Here is a 19,471-nt window from a genome sequence, read left to right as displayed (position 1 = left end):
GAGAGAGTGACGTGAATGGGGCATTAATAGACAGAGGGAGAGAGTTACATGAATGGGGCATTAATAGACCGAGGGAGAGAGTGACATGAATGGGGCATTAATAGACAGAGGGAGAGAGTGACATGAATGGGTAAATTAATAGACCGAGGGAGAGAGTGACATGAATGGGGCATTAATAGACAGAGGGAGAGAGTGACATGAATGGGGCATTAATAGACTGAGGGAGAGAGTGACATGAATGGGGCATTAATAGACTGAGGGAGAGAGTGACATGAATGGGGGCATTAATAGACTGAGGGAGAGAGTGACATGAATGGGGCATTAATAGACTGAGGGAGAGAGTGACATGAATGGGGCATTAATAGACAGAGGGAGAGAGTGACATGAATGGGGGCATTAATAGACAGAGGGAGAGAGTGACATGAATGGGGCATTAATAGACCGAGGGAGAGAGTGACATGAATGGGGCATTAATAGACAGAGGGAGAGAGTGACATGAATGGGGCATTAATAGACAGAGGGAGAGAGTGAAATGAATGGGGCATTAATAGACTGAGGGAGAGAGTGACATGAATGGGGCATTAATAGACAGAGGGAGAGAGTGAAATGAATGGGGCATTAATAGACCGATGAGAGAGTGACATGAATGGGGCATAAATAGACAGAGGGAGAGAGTGACATGAATGGGGCATTAATAGACTGAGGGAGAGAGTGACATGAATGGGGGCATTAATAGACTGAGGGAGAGAGTGACATGAATGAGGCATTAATAGACTGAGGGAGAGAGTGACATGAATGGGGCGTTAATAGACAGAGGGAGAAAGTGACATGAATGGGGCATTAATAGACAGAGGGAGAGAGTGACATGAATGGGGCATTAATAGACAGAGGGAGAGAGTGAAATGAATGGGGCATTAATAGACCGAGGGAGAGAGTGACATGAATGGGGCATTAATTGACAGAGGGAGAGAGTGACATGAATGGGGCATTAATAGACCGAGGGAGTGAGTGACATGAATGGGGCATTAATAGACTGAGGGAGAGAGTTACATGAATGGGGCATTAATAGAGAGAGGGAGAAAGTGACATGAATGGGGCATTAATAGACAGAGGGAGAGAGTGAAATGAATGGGGCATTAATAGACCAAGGGAGAGAGTGACATAAATGGGGCATTAATAGACAGAGGGAGAGAGTGACATGAATGGGGCATTAATAGACCAAGGGAGAGAGTGACATAAATGGGGCATTAATAGACTGAGGGAGAGAGTTACATGAATGGGCATTAATAGACAGAGGGAGAGAGTGGCATTAATGGGGCATTAATAGACCGAGGGAGAGAGTGACGTGTATGGGGCATTAATAGACCGGCGGAGAGAGTGACATGAATGGGGGAATTTATAGAGAGAGGGAGAGAGTGACATGAATGGGGCATTAATAGAGAGAGGGAGAGAGTGACATGAATGGGGCATTAATAGACTGAGGGAGAGAGTGACATGAATGGGGCATTAATAGACCGAGGGAGAGAGTGACATGAATGGGGACATTAATAGACAGAGGGAGAGAGTGACATGAATGGGGCATTAATAGACCGAGGGAGAGAGGGACATGAATGGGGGCATTAATAGACCGAGGGAGAGAGTGACATGAATGGGGGCATTAATATACCGAGGGAGAGAGTGACGTGAATGGGGGCATTAATAGACCGAGGGACAGAGTGACATGAATGGGGCATTAATAGACTGAGGGAGAGAGTGACATGAATGGGGCGTTAATATACCGAGGGAGAGAGTGACGTGAATGGGGCATTAATAGACAGAGGGAGAGAGTGACATAAATGGGGCATTAATAGACTGAGGGAGAGAGTGACATGAATGGGGCATAAATAGACCGAGGGAGAGAGTGACATGAATGGGGCATTAATAGACAAAGGGAGAGAGTGACATGAATGGGGCATTAATAGACAGAGGGAGAGAGTGACATGAATGGGGCGTTAATAGACAGAGGGAGTGAGTGACATGAATGGGGCGTTAATAGACAGAGGGAGAGAGTGACATGAATGGGGCATTAATAGAGAGAGGGAGAGAGTGACATGTATGGGGCATTAATAGACCGAGGGAGAGAGTGACATGAATGGGGCATTAATAGACCGAGGGAGAGAGTGACATGAATGGGGCATTAATAGACAGAGGGAGAGAGTGACATGAATGGGGCATTAATAGACCGAGGGAGAGAGTGACATGAATGGGGCATTAATAGACCGAGGGAGAGAGTGACATGAATGGGGCATTAATAGACCGAGGGAGAGAGTGACATGAATGGGGGAATTAATAGACTGAGGGAGAGAGTGACATGTATGGGGCATTAATAGACCGAGGGAGAGAGTTACATGAATGGGACATTAATAGACTGAGGGAGAGAGTGACATGAATGGGGCATTAATAGACTGAGGGAGAGAGTTACATGAATGGGGCAATAATAGACAGAGGGAGAGAGTGACATGAATGGGGCATTAATAGACTGAGGGAGAGAGTTACATGAATGGGGCATTAATAGACAGAGGGAGAAAGTGACATGAATGGGACATTAATAGACCGAGGAAGAGAGTTTCATGAATGGGGCATTAATAGACCGGGGAGAGAGTGACATGAATGGGGCATTAATAGACCGGGGAGAGAGTGACATGAATGGGGCATTAATAGACAGAGGGAGAGAGTGACATGAATGGGGGAATTAATAGACCGAGGGAGAGAGTGACATGAATGGGACATTAATAGACCGAGGGAGAGAGTTACATGAATGGGGACATTAATAGACAGAGGGAGAGAGTGACATGAATGGGGCATTAATAGAGAGAGGGAGAGAGTGACACGAATGGGGCATTAATAGACAGAGGGAGAGAGTGACATGAATGGGGGCATTAATAGACCGAGGGAGAGAGTGACATGAATGGGGCATTAATAGACTGAGGGAGAGAGTTACATGAATGGGCATTAATAGAACGAGGGAGAGAGTGACATGAATGGGGCATTAATAGAGAGAGGAAGAGAGTGACATGAATGGGGCATTAATAGACCGAGGGAGAGAGTGAAATGAATGGGGTCCTTAATAGACCGAGGGAGAAGGTGACATGAATGGTGGTGTAACAGATCCCTAACAACCTCTGGTGGATGTGAAACAAACCAGGGAATTACAATTTACACATCCATTCGCTCCATTCCTCTGTTCGTCTGGTTCCGTGCGAATTTCACGTGTAATGCAGAGGTGGCCGCCATTTCGGGACTTTCCACGTGTTCGCGGCCATCTTGTGTGCGAACAGCGGTGTTTGCCTGCAATCGCATGGAACTGAAAACGGATACGCAAACAGGCGAACACCGCTGAATCCTCCAGACCTCCATAAGTTCGTACGGAAACTACCGAACGTCCCCTCGTTCGGTAGTTATATGCAATCATCTATGGGGATTCCAGCGAACCCCGCGATTCGCATGGATGGCCAGAATATCATACCCTTTTACCGTGCGAACGGAGACCGACCGCAAGGCCAAAACTCATGGAACTAATTTCGGCTAGTTGGTCTGTGCGGTCGGTCAAAACTTTGGAACGTTATATCTCCCGAACTGTACATCCGAATGGGGTGATTTTTGGATATATTGTCCCCCTGAAGGAGAGCTATCCAGCGCTACCGGATTTAAAGCTGTACCCCCTGTTTTTGGGGTACATCCAGAACTGGTGGAAAAATGTGGACATTTTAATTGGGTTATGTAGTTATCTGAGGGGAGGAGACGTGGGGGTGTTACCATCTGTATTATTGGTTGTTTTCATCCTCCCCCTGGGAGTGTTCTGTGTGTATCTATTTCTAATAAAAAGCAGGCTGGGTGTTCCAGTCCTCAGTTCATCTTGACCCTTCAAAACGTAGCCTCGTCTCGTTCTTGGAAGGGGATTATTTGGGAATAGTATTCTGCTCCTGTTTACAGCTGAACCTGCTCCTCACTCTGGATATCGTGGATGGGATTACATCAGCCTACTTCTCCACAGCAGCTTGCAGGGAAAAAGGACGTCCTCAACGGCAGAAACCCTCTCTCTATCTGGGTAGCCGTTACATTGGTTGGCAGCGGTGGGATGGTTCTTTTTGCCCAAGGAGCAAGTGCTGAATGGAGTCTCAGTATGCCAAGCTGAAAAGACCCACACTGAAAGATCTATTGGAAAATCGTGGTAGGAGTGCTAGTAACAGACCAAGGAGAGAGCTGATAGCTGACCTACTGGAGCTGGACGAAATGGATAGATCCATGGAGGTAACTGAACCTATTGCACCGGTCAGCGAGAACGATGTACTCACTGCTATTGTACAGCGAAGATTAGCATTATATCCGGAAAAGACCACGGAGCTAGTAGACAGACTGTTCAAGAACGCAAAAGAGGAGATCGAGACTAAGAGGAGGCAAGACACGGAACATGTATTGGCGCAACAAGCTAGTACACATATAGTTCCTACTCCTCCTCCCGTTGCTGCAGGGAGGAAAATACCATTTACTGCATTTAAAGCGTTTGCAGAAAATGAGGAAGAGATTGATGGGTATTTGGCAGATTTTGAGCGGCAGTGCTCACTGCACCAGATACCCCCAGACCAATGGGTTGCTATTCTGGCTGGAAAACTTTCAGGAAAAGCAAATGAGGCTTTTCGGGCACTCACGGCCGAAGATATCACACAATATCAGCGGGTGAAAGCCGCACTACTCACCCGATACGCAGTCACCCCAGAGGCATATCGCCGTCGCTTCCGGGAGTCCAAAAAGAAGGCAGCGGACTCCCACATGGAATGGGCAAACAAGCTACAAAGGGTGGCATCACATTGGATGCAAGGGTGCAATGCTAACACCGGAGAAGAAGTGCTACAATTGTTCTTGATGGAACATTTCTTCCAAGATTTGGCGGCAGATACACAGGATTGGGTGAGAGATCGCCGCCCAGCCAACTTAAATGAGGCAGCACGACTAGCGGACGAATATGTGGAAACGAGAAAAGTGAGCCAAGGTACTACACGACCAGCACCTAGAACAGAGGCCCGCACCCCAACATACGCTGCACGCACAGAATTCCGGGCCCCGGTACCCCCAGGACCTCCACGTCCTCAAGGGTCTAACAACCAGCCCCGGGAATCCTACAGAGTGACGTGTCATCGCTGCGGCAACCTGGGACATATTGCCCGTGTTTGCCCGTTGGGATCAGCCAATAATAATTGGAGGCGCACATCTAACAACGAAAGCCCATCTTCACGCCCCGCTGCTGCTCACTGCCTGGAAATTGAAGGGAGCCCTGAGGAATGCCTGGGAATATTATATGAGGCCAACCCCATACAAGCGGCTTCCCCAGATAATCGCCAGCACCACCGTCAGGAGGTGCGTGTAAATGGACAGATAGCACAAGGCCTAAGGGACACTGGCGCTACCATCACGTTAATACAAAAGCATCTGGTGAAACCAGAACTTGTGTCTAACCGTACTGTTGCTGTTCGGGTCGCAGGGGGGCTGTTTTTCGCTTACCCACCGCCCGGGTACACTTGGATTGGGGAGTCGGGTCAGGAAAGACCACGGTGGGCATTATGGACAACCTACCCGCTGAGGTCGTGTTGGGCAATGATATTGGCCCTCTAGCCTCGGCCTTTTTACCCACTACTGCTGCGGCTTGCCCCGTGACCACCCGCTCACAGACCCGTATCGAGGACGATCCGCCAACAGGTCGGGAGACCCAGGTAAGCCACCGACAGACACCTAGCAATGACACTACAGATAGACCGCTAGCTTGGGACACCCCAGAGGAGTTTGGGAGGGAAACTAGACAGGACCCCACCCTCCGAAAGTACCGAGAACTAGCTGACAATAGAGGGGATGAGCGGGAACGTTTTATATGGGAAGGGGACCGATTATACAGATTAACCGAAGGCAGGAAGAGAGGCTGTGCTCCTTCGCAGAAGCGCCAATTAGTGGTACCTAGAAAGTACCGATTGGAGCTTCTCCGAATTGGCCACGACATTCCGTTAGCAGGACATCTAGGGGGTAACCGCACAACATACAGAATCACTCAGACCTTCTTTTGGCCAGGAATCTCGAAGGACGTGCGCCGTTACTGTAGCACGTGTGATGTATGCCAGAGGGTGGGGAAGAGAGGGGATCATCCGAAAGCTCGACTGTCCCCTATGCCTGTGATCGAGGAACCATTTAGCAGGGTGGCAGTCGATCTAGTAGGACCCCTACCTAACCCCAGTCCCTCTGGTAAGAAATACATTCTTACCGTGGTGGACTATGCCACCCGCTACCCAGAAGCCGTCGCTCTGACGAATATCCAGGCTGACACTGTCGCTAGTGCGCTAGTCGGGATATTCACCAGAGTAGGATTTCCCCAGGAAATCTTGTCGGACAGAGGGACCCAGTTTACCGCAGACTTAACCCAGCAGTTGTGGAAGGTCTGTGGTATTAAGCCCCTACTTAGTTCACCGTACCACCCCCAGACTAACGGTCTCTGTGAACGCTTTAATGGTACCCTAAAGCAATTGCTACGGACCTTTACGGCGGAATACAGAGACTGGGAGCGATTTTTGCCACACCTCCTGTTTGCTTATCGGGAGGTGCCGCAGGAGTCCACTGGGTTCTCTCCCTTTGAACTGCTCTATGGACGGAGGGTGCGAGGCCCTCTCGACCTCATCCGAGAGCACTGGGAGGGAGAGACGGAACACGAAGGTGTCCCCATCGTACCATATGTGCTAGAAATGCGGGACCGTATGGAACAGTTATCCCGGATGGCCCGGGATCATCTCCATGCGGCCCAGGGTCGGCAGAAACATTGGTACGATCGGAACGCTAGGCTGAGAACATTCCAGGTAGGACAGAAAGTTCTAGTGCTTAAACCCGTTCGAGGAAATAAATTGCAGACCTCCTGGCAAGGCCCCTACAAAGTAGTAGCCCAGGTCTGTGACACCACCTATATCATTGCCAGTAGCAAGGACGAAAAGATACAGAAGTCCTTTCATATAAACCTATTAAAGGAATACCAAGAACGGCCCGAAGACATAGCCGCCATATGCATCCCCGCCACTGAGGACCCTGACAGTCTCCCCATCCCTGATCTATTAGCCAACCCCGAGTCCAAAACTCTGCTTAATACAGTACAGCTAGGGGAGCGATTAACTCCCACAGAACGAGAACAACTCCAGCAACTACTAGTTGAAAAGAGATTAACCTTTTCCCAGGAGCCAGGCTACACACCTGTAGCGACCCATTACGTAGAAACCCCAGGACAAGCCCCGCTCCGACAAACTCCCTATAGAATTCCCGAGGCTGTAAAAGAAGAGATGAGGAAGGAGATTCAGGAAATGTTAAAACTAGGGGTTATAGAGCCATCCGACAGTCCCTGGGCATCTCCCGTCGTCCTAGTCCCCAAAAAGGACGGGACGACCCGGTTCTGTGTCGATTACCGACGCCTCAACGACCGAACTGTGACAGACGCATACCCCATGCCCCGAGTAGACGAGCTATTGGATCGCATTGCCAGGGGACGCTATTTGACCACCATTGACTTGTGCAAGGGGTACTGGCAGATTCCCCTGGCCAAGGACGCTATCCCTAAGTCGGCGTTTGTCACCCCGTTTGGCCTATACCAGTTTAAGGTCATGCCTTTCGGGATGAAAAACGCCCCAGCTACTTTTCAGCGCTTAGTGGACCGCCTCCTTGATGGCTTCCAGGACTTCGCTTGCGCATACCTGGATGACATTGCGATCTATAGCGAGACTTGGGGGGAACACCTACAACACATAGAGACTGTGTTGGATCAGATTAGGGCCGCCGGCCTAACTCTAAAGCCGGAGAAGTGTAACTTTGGCATGGCTGAAGTCCAGTATTTGGGACACCGGGTGGGTTGTGGGAAACAACGACCAGAACCCGCTAAAATAGAGGCCGTAGCCACTTGGCCCACACCCCACACTAAGACACAAGTGTTAGCTTTTTTAGGGACAGCAGGGTACTACAGGAGATTTGTCCCTGACTACAGCGCCATCGCCAAACCCTTGACAGATTTGACAAAGAAGAATTTACCTAGAGTAGTCCTGTGGTCTCCCGCCTGTGAAACAGCCTTCCAAACCTTGAAACAAGCCTTGATCAATGCACCTGTTTTATCTGCCCCCGTCCCTAACAAAAGATTTGTCGTCCACACAGATGCGTCCATGTACGGACTGGGGGCAGTGCTAAGCCAGGTCGGCGAAGACGGGGGCGAACACCCTGTCGCGTATCTCAGCAGAAAACTCTTACCTAGAGAAGTGAGTTACGCGGCAGTGGAAAAAGAGTGCTTAGCCCTGGTCTGGGCCCTAAAGAAATTAACCCCATATCTGTATGGTCAAGAATTCACCTTAATTACTGATCATAACCCCCTTGTATGGCTGAACAGAGTAGCTGGAGATAATGGACGCTTACTGAGATGGAGTCTCGCCCTACAGCCATACAATTTCTCCATCCAATATCGCCCTGGCAAGTTTAATGGGAACGCGGACGGTCTGTCCAGACAAACAGAACTATTGCCCTAACAAAGGACCGGACAGCCCCAAGTTGACCCGAAAAGGATCAATCCGGGTCTGCCGGAGTGTTCCACAAAAGGGGAGCAGTGTAACAGATCCCTAACAACCTCTGGTGGATGTGAAACAAACCAGGGAATTACAATTTACACATCCATTCGCTCCATTCCTCTGTTCGTCTGGTTCCGTGCGAATTTCACGTGTAATGCAGAGGTGGCCGCCATTTCGGGACTTTCCACGTGTTCGCGGCCATCTTGTGTGCGAACAGCGGTGTTTGCCTGCAATCGCATGGAACTGAAAACGGATACGCAAACAGGCGAACACCGCTGAATCCTCCAGACCTCCATAAGTTCGTACGGAAACTACCGAACGTCCCCTCGTTCGGTAGTTATATGCAATCATCTATGGGGATTCCAGCGAACCCCGCGATTCGCATGGATGGCCAGAATATCATACCCTTTTACCGTGCGAACGGAGACCGACCGCAAGGCCAAAACTCATGGAACTAATTTCGGCTAGTTGGTCTGTGCGGTCGGTCAAAACTTTGGAACGTTATATCTCCCGAACTGTACATCCGAATGGGGTGATTTTTGGATATATTGTCCCCCTGAAGGAGAGCTATCCAGCGCTACCGGATTTAAAGCTGTACCCCCTGTTTTTGGGGTACATCCAGAACTGGTGGAAAAATGTGGACATTTTAATTGGGTTATGTAGTTATCTGAGGGGAGGAGACGTGGGGGTGTTACCATCTGTATTATTGGTTGTTTTCATCCTCCCCCTGGGAGTGTTCTGTGTGTATCTATTTCTAATAAAAAGCAGGCTGGGTGTTCCAGTCCTCAGTTCATCTTGACCCTTCAAAACGTAGCCTCGTCTCGTTCTTGGAAGGGGATTATTTGGGAATAGTATTCTGCTCCTGTTTACAGCTGAACCTGCTCCTCACTCTGGATATCGTGGATGGGATTACATCAGCCTACTTCTCCACAGCAGCTTGCAGGGAAAAAGGACGTCCTCAACGGCAGAAACCCTCTCTCTATCTGGGTAGCCGTTACAGGTGGCATTGATAGAGAGAGGTAGAGAGTGACATGAATGGGGCATTAATAGACCGAGGGAGAGAGTGACATGAATGGGGCATTAATAGAGAGAGGGAGAGAGTGACATGAATGGGGCATTAATAGACCGAGGGAGAGAGTGACATGAATGGGGCATTAATAGACCGGCGGAGAGAGTGACATGAATGGGGGAATTAATAGACCGAGGGAGAGAGTGAAATGAATGGGGCATTAATAGACCGGCGGAGAGAGTGACATGAATGGGGGAATTAATACACCGAGGGAGAGAGTGAAATGAATGGGGCATTAGTAGACCGAGGGAGAGAGTGACATGAATGGGGGCATTAATAGACCGAGGGAGAGAGTGACATGAATGGGGCATTAATAGACAGAGGGAGAGAGTGACATGAATGGGGCATTAATAGACAGAGGGAGAGAGTGAAATGAATGGGGCATTAATAGACTGAGGGAGAGAGTGACATGAATGGGGCACTAATAGACTGAGTGAGAGAGTGAAATGAATGGGGCATTAATAGACAGAGGGAGAGAGTGACATGAATGGGGCATTAATAGACCGAGGGAGAGAGTGACATGAATGGGGCATTAATAGACAAATGAAGAGAGTGACATGAATGGGGCATTAATAGACTGAGGGAGAGAGTGACATAAATGGGGCATTAATAGACTGAGGGAGAGAGTGACATGAATGGGGGCATTAATAGACCGAGGGAGAGAGTGAAATGAATGGGGCATTAATAGACAGAGGGAGAGAGTGACATGAATGGGGCATTAATAGACCGAGGGAGAGAGTGACATGAATGGGGCATTAATAGACCGAGGGAGAGAGTGACATGAATGGGGCATTAATAGACCGAGGGAGAGAGTGACATGAATGGGGCGTTAATAGACAGAGGGAGAGAGTGACATAAATGGGGCATTAATAGACTGAGGGAGAGAGTGACATGAATGGGGCGTAAATAGACCGAGGGAGAGAGTGACATAAATGGGGCATTAATAGACCGAGGGAGAGAGTGACATGAATGGGGCGTTAATAGACCGAGGGAGAGAGTGACATAAATGGGGCATTAATAGACTGAGGGAGAGAGTGACATGAATGGGGCATTAATAGACCAAGGGAGAGAGTGACATGAATGGGTAAATTAATAGACCGAGGGAGAGAGTGACATGAATGGGGCATTAATAGACAGAGGGAGAGAGTGAAATGAATGGGGCATTAATAGACCGAGGGAGAGAGTGACATGAATGGGGCATTAATAGACTGAGGGAGAGAGTGACATGAATGGGGCATTAATAGACAGAGGGAGAGAGTGAAATGAATGGGGCATTAATAGACCGAGGGAGAGAGTGACATGAATGGGGCATAAATAGACAGAGGGAGAGAGTGACATGAATGGGGCATTAATAGACTGAGGGAGAGAGTGACATGAATGGGGGCATTAATAGACTGAGGGAGAGAGTGACATGAATGGGGCATTAATAGACTGAGGGAGAGAGTGACATGAATGGGGCATTAATAGACAGAGGGAGAGAGTGAAATGAATGGGGCATTAATAGACCGAGGGAGAGAGTGACATGAATGGGGCATTAATTGACAGAGGGAGAGAGTGACATGAATGGGGCATTAATAGACCGAGGGAGTGAGTGACATGAATGGGGCATTAATAGACTGAGGGAGAGAGTTACATGAATGGGGCATTAATAGAGAGAGGGAGAAAGTGACATGAATGGGGCATTAATAGACAGAGGGAGAGAGTGAAATGAATGGGGCATTAATAGACCGAGGGAGAGAGTGACATAAATGGGGCATTAATAGACAGAGGGAGAGAGTGACATGAATGGGGCATTAATAGACCAAGGGAGAGAGTGACATAAATGGGGCATTAATAGACTGAGGGAGAGAGTTACATGAATGGGCATTAATAGACAGAGGGAGAGAGTGGCATGAATGGGGCATTAATAGACAGAGGGAGAGAGTGACATGAATGGGGCATTAATAGACCGAGGGAGAGAGTGACGTGTATGGGGCATTAATAGACCGGCGGAGAGAGTGACATGAATGGGGGAATTTATAGAGAGAGGGAGAGAGTGACATAAATGGGGCATTAATAGACTGAGGGAGAGAGTGACATGAATGGGGCGTTAATAGACAGAGGGAGAGAGTGACATGAATGGGGCATTAATAGAGAGAGGGAGAGAGTGACATGTATGGGGCATTAATAGACCGAGGGAGAGAGTGACATGAATGGGGCATTAATAGACCGAGGGAGAGAGTGACATGAATGGGGCATTAATAGACAGAGGGAGAGAGTGACATGAATGGGGCATTAATAGACTGAGGGAGAGAGTGACATGAATGGGGCATAAATAGACCGAGGGAGAGAGTGACATGAATGGGGCATTAATAGACAGAGGGAGAGAGTGACATGAATGGGGCATTAATAGACAGAGGGAGAGAGTGACATGAATGGGGCGTTAATAGACAGAGGGAGAGAGTGACATGAATGGGGCGTTAATAGACAGAGGGAGAGAGTGACATGAATGGGGCATTAATAGAGAGAGGGAGAGAGTGACATGTATGGGGCATTAATAGACCGAGGGAGAGAGTGACATGAATGGGGCATTAATAGACCGAGGGAGAGAGTGACATGAATGGGGCATTAATAGACAGAGGGAGAGAGTGACATGAATGGGGCATTAATAGACCGAGGGAGAGAGTGACATGAATGGGGCATTAATAGACCGAGGGAGAGAGTGACATGAATGGGGCATTAATAGACCGAGGGAGAGAGTGACATGAATGGGGGAATTAATAGACTGAGGGAGAGAGTGACATGTATGGGGCATTAATAGACCGAGGGAGAGAGTTACATGAATGGGACATTAATAGACTGAGGGAGAGAGTGACATTAATGGGGCATTAATAGACTGAGGGAGAGAGTTACATGAATGGGGCAATAATAGACAGAGGGAGAGAGTGACATGAATGGGGCATTAATAGACTGAGGGAGAGAGTTACATGAATGGGGCATTAATAGACAGAGGGAGAAAGTGACATTAATAGACCGAGGGAGAGAGTTTCATGAATGGGGCATTAATAGACCGGGGAGAGAGTGACATGAATGGGGCATTAATAGACCGGGGAGAGAGTGACATGAATGGGGCATTAATAGACAGAGGGAGAGAGTGACATGAATGGGGGAATTAATAGACCGAGGGAGAGAGTGACATGAATGGGACATTAATAGACCGAGGGAGAGAGTTACATGAATGGGGACATTAATAGACAGAGGGAGAGAGTGACATGAATGGGGCATTAATAGAGAGAGGGAGAGAGTGACACGAATGGGGCATTAATAGACAGAGGGAGAGAGTGACATGAATGGGGGCATTAATAGACCGAGGGAGAGAGTGACATGAATGGGGCATTAATAGACTGAGGGAGAGAGTTACATGAATGGGCATTAATAGAACGAGGGAGAGAGTGACATGAATGGGGCATTAATAGAGAGAGGAAGAGAGTGACATGAATGGGGCATTAATAGACCGAGGGAGAGAGTGAAATGAATGGGGTCCTTAATAGACCGAGGGAGAAGGTGACATGAATGGTGGCATTGATAGAGAGAGGTAGAGAGTGACATGAATGGGGCATTAATAGACAGAGGGAGAGAGTGACATGAATGGGGGCATTAATAGAGAGAGGGAGAGAGTGACATGAATGGGGCATTAATAGACCGAGGGAGAGAGTGACATGAATGGGGCATTAATAGACCGGCGGAGAGAGTGACATGAATGGGGGAATTAATAGACCGAGGGAGAGAGTGAAATGAATGGGGCATTAATAGACCGGCGGAGAGAGTGACATGAATGGGGGAATTAATACACCGAGGGAGAGAGTGAAATGAATGGGGCATTAATAGACCGAGGGAGAGAGTGACATGAATGGGGGCATTAATAGACCGAGGGAGAGAGTGACATGAATGAGGCATTAATAGACAGAGGGAGAGAGTGACATGAATGGGGCATTAATAGACAGAGGGAGAGAGTGAAATGAATGGGGCATTAATAGACAGAGGGAGAGAGTGACATGAATGGGGCATTAATAGACCGAGGGAGAGAGTGACATGAATGGGGCATTAATAGACAAATGAAGAGAGTGACATGAATGGGGCATTAATAGACTGAGGGAGAGAGTGACATAAATGGGGCATTAATAGACTGAGGGAGAGAGTGACATGAATGGGGGCATTAATAGACCGAGGGAGAGAGTGAAATGAATGGGGCATTAATAGACAGAGGGAGAGAGTGACATGAATGGGGCATTAATAGACCGAGGGAGAGAGTGACATGAATGGGGCATTAATAGACCGAGGGAGAGAGTGACATGAATGGGGCATTAATAGACCGAGGGAGAGAGTGACATGAATGGGGCGTTAATAGACAGAGGGAGAGAGTGACATAAATGGGGCATTAATAGACTGAGGGAGAGAGTGACATGAATGGGGCGTTAATAGACCGAGGGAGAGAGTGACATAAATGGGGCATTAATAGACCGAGAGAGAGAGTGACATGAATGGGGCGTTAATAGACCGAGGGAGAGAGTGACATAAATGGGGCATTAATAGACTGAGGGAGAGAGTGACATGAATGGGGCATTAATAGACCAAGGGAGAGAGTGACATGAATGGGTAAATTAATAGACCGAGGGAGAGAGTGACATGAATGGGGCATTAATAGACAGAGGGAGAGAGTGACATGAATGGGGCATTAATAGACCGAGGGAGAGAGTGACATGAATGGGGCATTAATAGACTGAGGAAGAGAGTGACATGAATGGGGCATTAATAGACTGAGGGAGAGAGTGACATGAATGGGGGCATTAATAGACTGAGGGAGAGAGTGACATGAATGGGGCATTAATAGACTGAGGGAGAGAGTGACATGAATGGGGCATTAATAGACAGAGGGAGAGAGTGACATGAATGGGGCATTAATAGACAGAGGGAGAGAGTGAAATGAATGGGGCATTAATAGACCGAGGGAGAGAGTGACATGAATGGGGCATTAATAGACAGAGGGAGAGAGTGACATGAATGGGGCATTAATAGACCGAGGGAGAGAGTGACATGAATGGGGCATTAATAGACTGAGGGAGAGAGTGACATGAATGGGGCATTAATAGACAGAGGGAGAGAGTGAAATGAATGGGGCATTAATAGACAGAGGGAGAGAGTGACATGAATGGGGCATTAATAGACCGAGGGAGAGAGTGACATGAATGGGGCATTAATAGACAAATGAAGAGAGTGACATGAATGGGGCATTAATAGACTGAGGGAGAGAGTGACATAAATGGGGCATTAATAGACCGAGGGAGAGAGTGACATGAATGGGGGCATTAATAGACCGAGGGAGAGAGTGAAATGAATGGGGCATTAATAGACAGAGGGAGAGAGTGACATGAATGGGGCATTAATAGACCGAGGGAGAGAGTGACATGAATGGGGCATTAATAGACCGAGGGAGAGAGTGACATGAATGGGGCGTTAATAGACAGAGGGAGAGAGTGACATAAATGGGGCATTAATAGACTGAGGGAGAGAGTGACATGAATGGGGCATTAATAGACCGAGGGAGAGAGTGACATGAATGGGGCATTAATAGACCGAGGGAGAGAGTGACATGAATGGGGCATTAATAGACCGAGGGAGAGAGTGACATGAATGGGGCATTAATAGACCAAGGGAGAGAGTGACATAAATGGGGCATTAATAGACTGAGGGAGAGAGTTACATGAATGGGCATTAATAGACAGAGGGAGAGAGTGGCATGAATGGGGCATTAATAGACCGAGGGAGAGAGTGACGTGTATGGGGCATTAATAGACCGGCGGAGAGAGTGACATGAATGGGGGAATTTATAGAGAGAGGGAGAGAGTGACATGAATGGGGCATTAATAGAGAGAGGGAGAGAGTGACATGAATGGGGCATTAATAGACTGAGGGAGAGAGTGACATGAATGGGGCATTAATAGACCGAGGGAGAGAGTGACATGAATGGGGACATTAATAGACAGAGGGAGAGAGTGACGTGAATGGGGGCATTAATAGACCGAGGGACAGAGTGACATGAATGGGGGCATTAATAGACCGAGGGAGAGAGTGACATGAATGGGCGCATTAATATACCGAGGGAGAGAGTGACGTGAATGGGGGCATTAATAGACCGAGGGACAGAGTGACATGAATGGGGCATTAATAGACTGAGGGAGAGAGTGACATGAATGGGGCGTTAATATACCGAGGGAGAGAGTGACATAAATGGGGCATTAATAGACTGAGGGAGAGAGTGACATGAATGGGGCATAAATAGACCGAGGGAGAGAGTGACATGAATGGGGCATTAATAGACAGAGGGAGAGAGTGACATGAATGGGGCATTAATAGACAGAGGGAGAGAGTGACATGAATGGGGCGTTAATAGACAGAGGGAGTGAGTGACATGAATGGGGCGTTAATAGACAGAGGGAGAGAGTGACATGAATGGGGCATTAATAGAGAGAGGGAGAGAGTGACATGTATGGGGCATTAATAGACCGAGGGAGAGAGTGACATGAATGGGGCATTAATAGACCGAGGGAGAGAGTGACATGAATGGGGCATTAATAGACAGAGGGAGAGAGTGACATGAATGGGGCATTAATAGACCGAGGGAGAGAGTGACATGAATGGGGCATTAATAGACCGAGGGAGAGAGTGACATGAATGGGGCATTAATAGACCGAGGGAGAGAGTGACATGAATGGGGGAATTAATAGACTGAGGGAGAGAGTGACATGTATGGGGCATTAATAGACCGAGGGAGAGAGTTACATGAATGGGACATTAATAGACTGAGGGAGAGAGTGACATGAATGGGGCATTAATAGACTGAGGGAGAGAGTTACATGAATGGGGCAATAATAGACAGAGGGAGAGAGTGACATGAATGGGGCATTAATAGACTGAGGGAGAGAGTTACATGAATGGGGCATTAATAGACAGAGGGAGAAAGTGACATGAATGGGACATTAATAGACCGAGGAAGAGAGTTTCATGAATGGGGCATTAATAGACCGGGGAGAGAGTGACATGAATGGGGCATTAATAGACCGGGGAGAGAGTGACATGAATGGGGCATTAATAGACAGAGGGAGAGAGTGACATGAATGGGGGAATTAATAGACCGAGGGAGAGAGTGACATGAATGGGACATTAATAGACCGAGGGAGAGAGTTACATGAATGGGGACATTAATAGACAGAGGGAGAGAGTGACATGAATGGGGCATTAATAGAGAGAGGGAGAGAGTGACACGAATGGGGCATTAATAGACAGAGGGAGAGAGTGACATGAATGGGGGCATTAATAGACCGAGGGAGAGAGTGACATGAATGGGGCATTAATAGACTGAGGGAGAGAGTTACATGAATGGGCATTAATAGAACGAGGGAGAGAGTGACATGAATGGGGCATTAATAGAGAGAGGAAGAGAGTGACATGAATGGGGCATTAATAGACCGAGGGAGAGAGTGAAATGAATGGGGTCCTTAATAGACCGAGGGAGAAGGTGACATGAATGGTGGCATTGATAGAGAGAGGTAGAGAGTGACATGAATGGGGCATTAATAGACCGAGGGAGAGAGTGACATGAATGGGGCATTAATAGAGAGAGGGAGAGAGTGACATGAATGGGGCATTAATAGACCGAGGGAGAGAGTGACATGAATGGGGCATTAATAGACCGGCGGAGAGAGTGACATGAATGGGGGAATTAATAGACCGAGGGAGAGAGTGAAATGAATGGGGCATTAATAGACCGGCGGAGAGAGTGACATGAATGGGGGAATTAATACACCGAGGGAGAGAGTGAAATGAATGGGGCATTAGTAGACCGAGGGAGAGAGTGACATGAATGGGGGCATTAATAGACCGAGGGAGAGAGTGACATGAATGGGGCATTAATAGACAGAGGGAGAGAGTGACATGAATGGGGCATTAATAGACAGAGGGAGAGAGTGAAATGAATGGGGCATTAATAGACTGAGGGAGAGAGTGACATGAATGGGGCACTAATAGACTGAGTGAGAGAGTGAAATGAATGGGGCATTAATAGACAGAGGGAGAGAGTGACATGAATGGGGCATTAATAGACCGAGGGAGAGAGTGACATGAATGGGGCATTAATAGACAAATGAAGAGAGTGACATGAATGGGGCATTAATAGACTGAGGGAGAGAGTGACATAAATGGGGCATTAATAGACTGAGGGAGAGAGTGACATGAATGGGGGCATTAATAGACCGAGGGAGAGAGTGAAATGAATGGGGCATTAATAGACAGAGGGAGAGAGTGACATGAATGGGGCATTAATAGACCGAGGGAGAGAGTGACATGAATGGGGCATTAATAGACCGAGGGAGAGAGTGACATGAATGGGGCATTAATAGACCGAGGGAGAGAGTGACATGAATGGGGCGTTAATAGACAGAGGGAGAGAGTGACATAAATGGGGCATTAATAGACTGAGGGAGAGAGTGACATGAATGGGGCGTAAATAGACCGAGGGAGAGAGTGACATAAATGGGGCATTAATAGACCGAGGGAGAGAGTGACATGAATGGGGCGTTAATAGACCGAGGGAGAGAGTGACATAAATGGGGCATTAATAGACTGAGGGAGAGAGTGACATGAATGGGGCATTAATAGACCAAGGGAGAGAGTGACATGAATGGGTAAATTAATAGACCGAGGGAGAGAGTGACATGAATGGGGCATTAATAGACAGAGGGAGAGAGTGAAATGAATGGGGCATTAATAGACCGAGGGAGAGAGTGACATGAATGGGGCATTAATAGACTGAGGGAGAGAGTGACATGAATGGGGCATTAATAGACAGAGGGAGAGAGTGAAATGAATGGGGCATTAATAGACCGAGGGAGAGAGTGACATGAATGGGGCATAAATAGACAGAGGGAGAGAGTGACATGAATGGGGCATTAATAGACTGAGGGAGAGAGTGACATGAATGGGGGCATTAATAGACTGAGGGAGAGAGTTACATGAATGGGGCATTAATAGACTGAGGGAGAGAGTGACATGAATGGGGCATTAATAGACAGAGGGAGAGAGTGAAATGAATGGGGCATTAATAGACCGAGGGAGAGAGTGACATGAATGGGGCATTAATTGACAGAGGGAGAGAGTGACATGAATGGGGCATTAATAGACCGAGGGAGTGAGTGACATGAATGGGGCATTAATAGACTGAGGGAGAGAGTTACATGAATGGGGCATTAATAGAGAGAGGGAGAAAGTGACATGAATGGGGCATTAATAGACAGAGGGAGAGAGTGAAATGAATGGGGCATTAATAGACCGAGGGAGAGAGTGACATAAATGGGGCATTAATAGACAGAGGGAGAGAGTGACATGAATGGGGCATTAATAGACCAAGGGAGAGAGTGACATAAATGGGGCATTAATAGACTGAGGGAGATAGTTACATGAATGGGCATTAATAGACAGAGGGAGAGAGTGGCATGAATGGGGCATTAATAGACAGAGGGAGAGAGTGACATGAATGGGGCATTAATAGACCGAGGGAGAGAGTGACGTGTATGGGGCATTAATAGACCGGCGGAGAGAGTGACATGAATGGGGGAATTTATAGAGAGAGGGAGAGAGTGACATAAATGGGGCATTAATAGACTGAGGGAGAGAGTGACATGAATGGGGCGTTAATAGACAGAGGGAGAGAGTGACATGAATGGGGCATTAATAGAGAGAGGGAGAGAGTGACATGTATGGG

Source organism: Pelobates fuscus, unplaced genomic scaffold (genome assembly GCF_036172605.1).
Source record: "Pelobates fuscus isolate aPelFus1 unplaced genomic scaffold, aPelFus1.pri scaffold_33, whole genome shotgun sequence".
NCBI lineage: Eukaryota > Metazoa > Chordata > Amphibia > Anura > Pelobatidae > Pelobates > Pelobates fuscus.
This window is presented reverse-complemented; position numbering follows the sequence as displayed.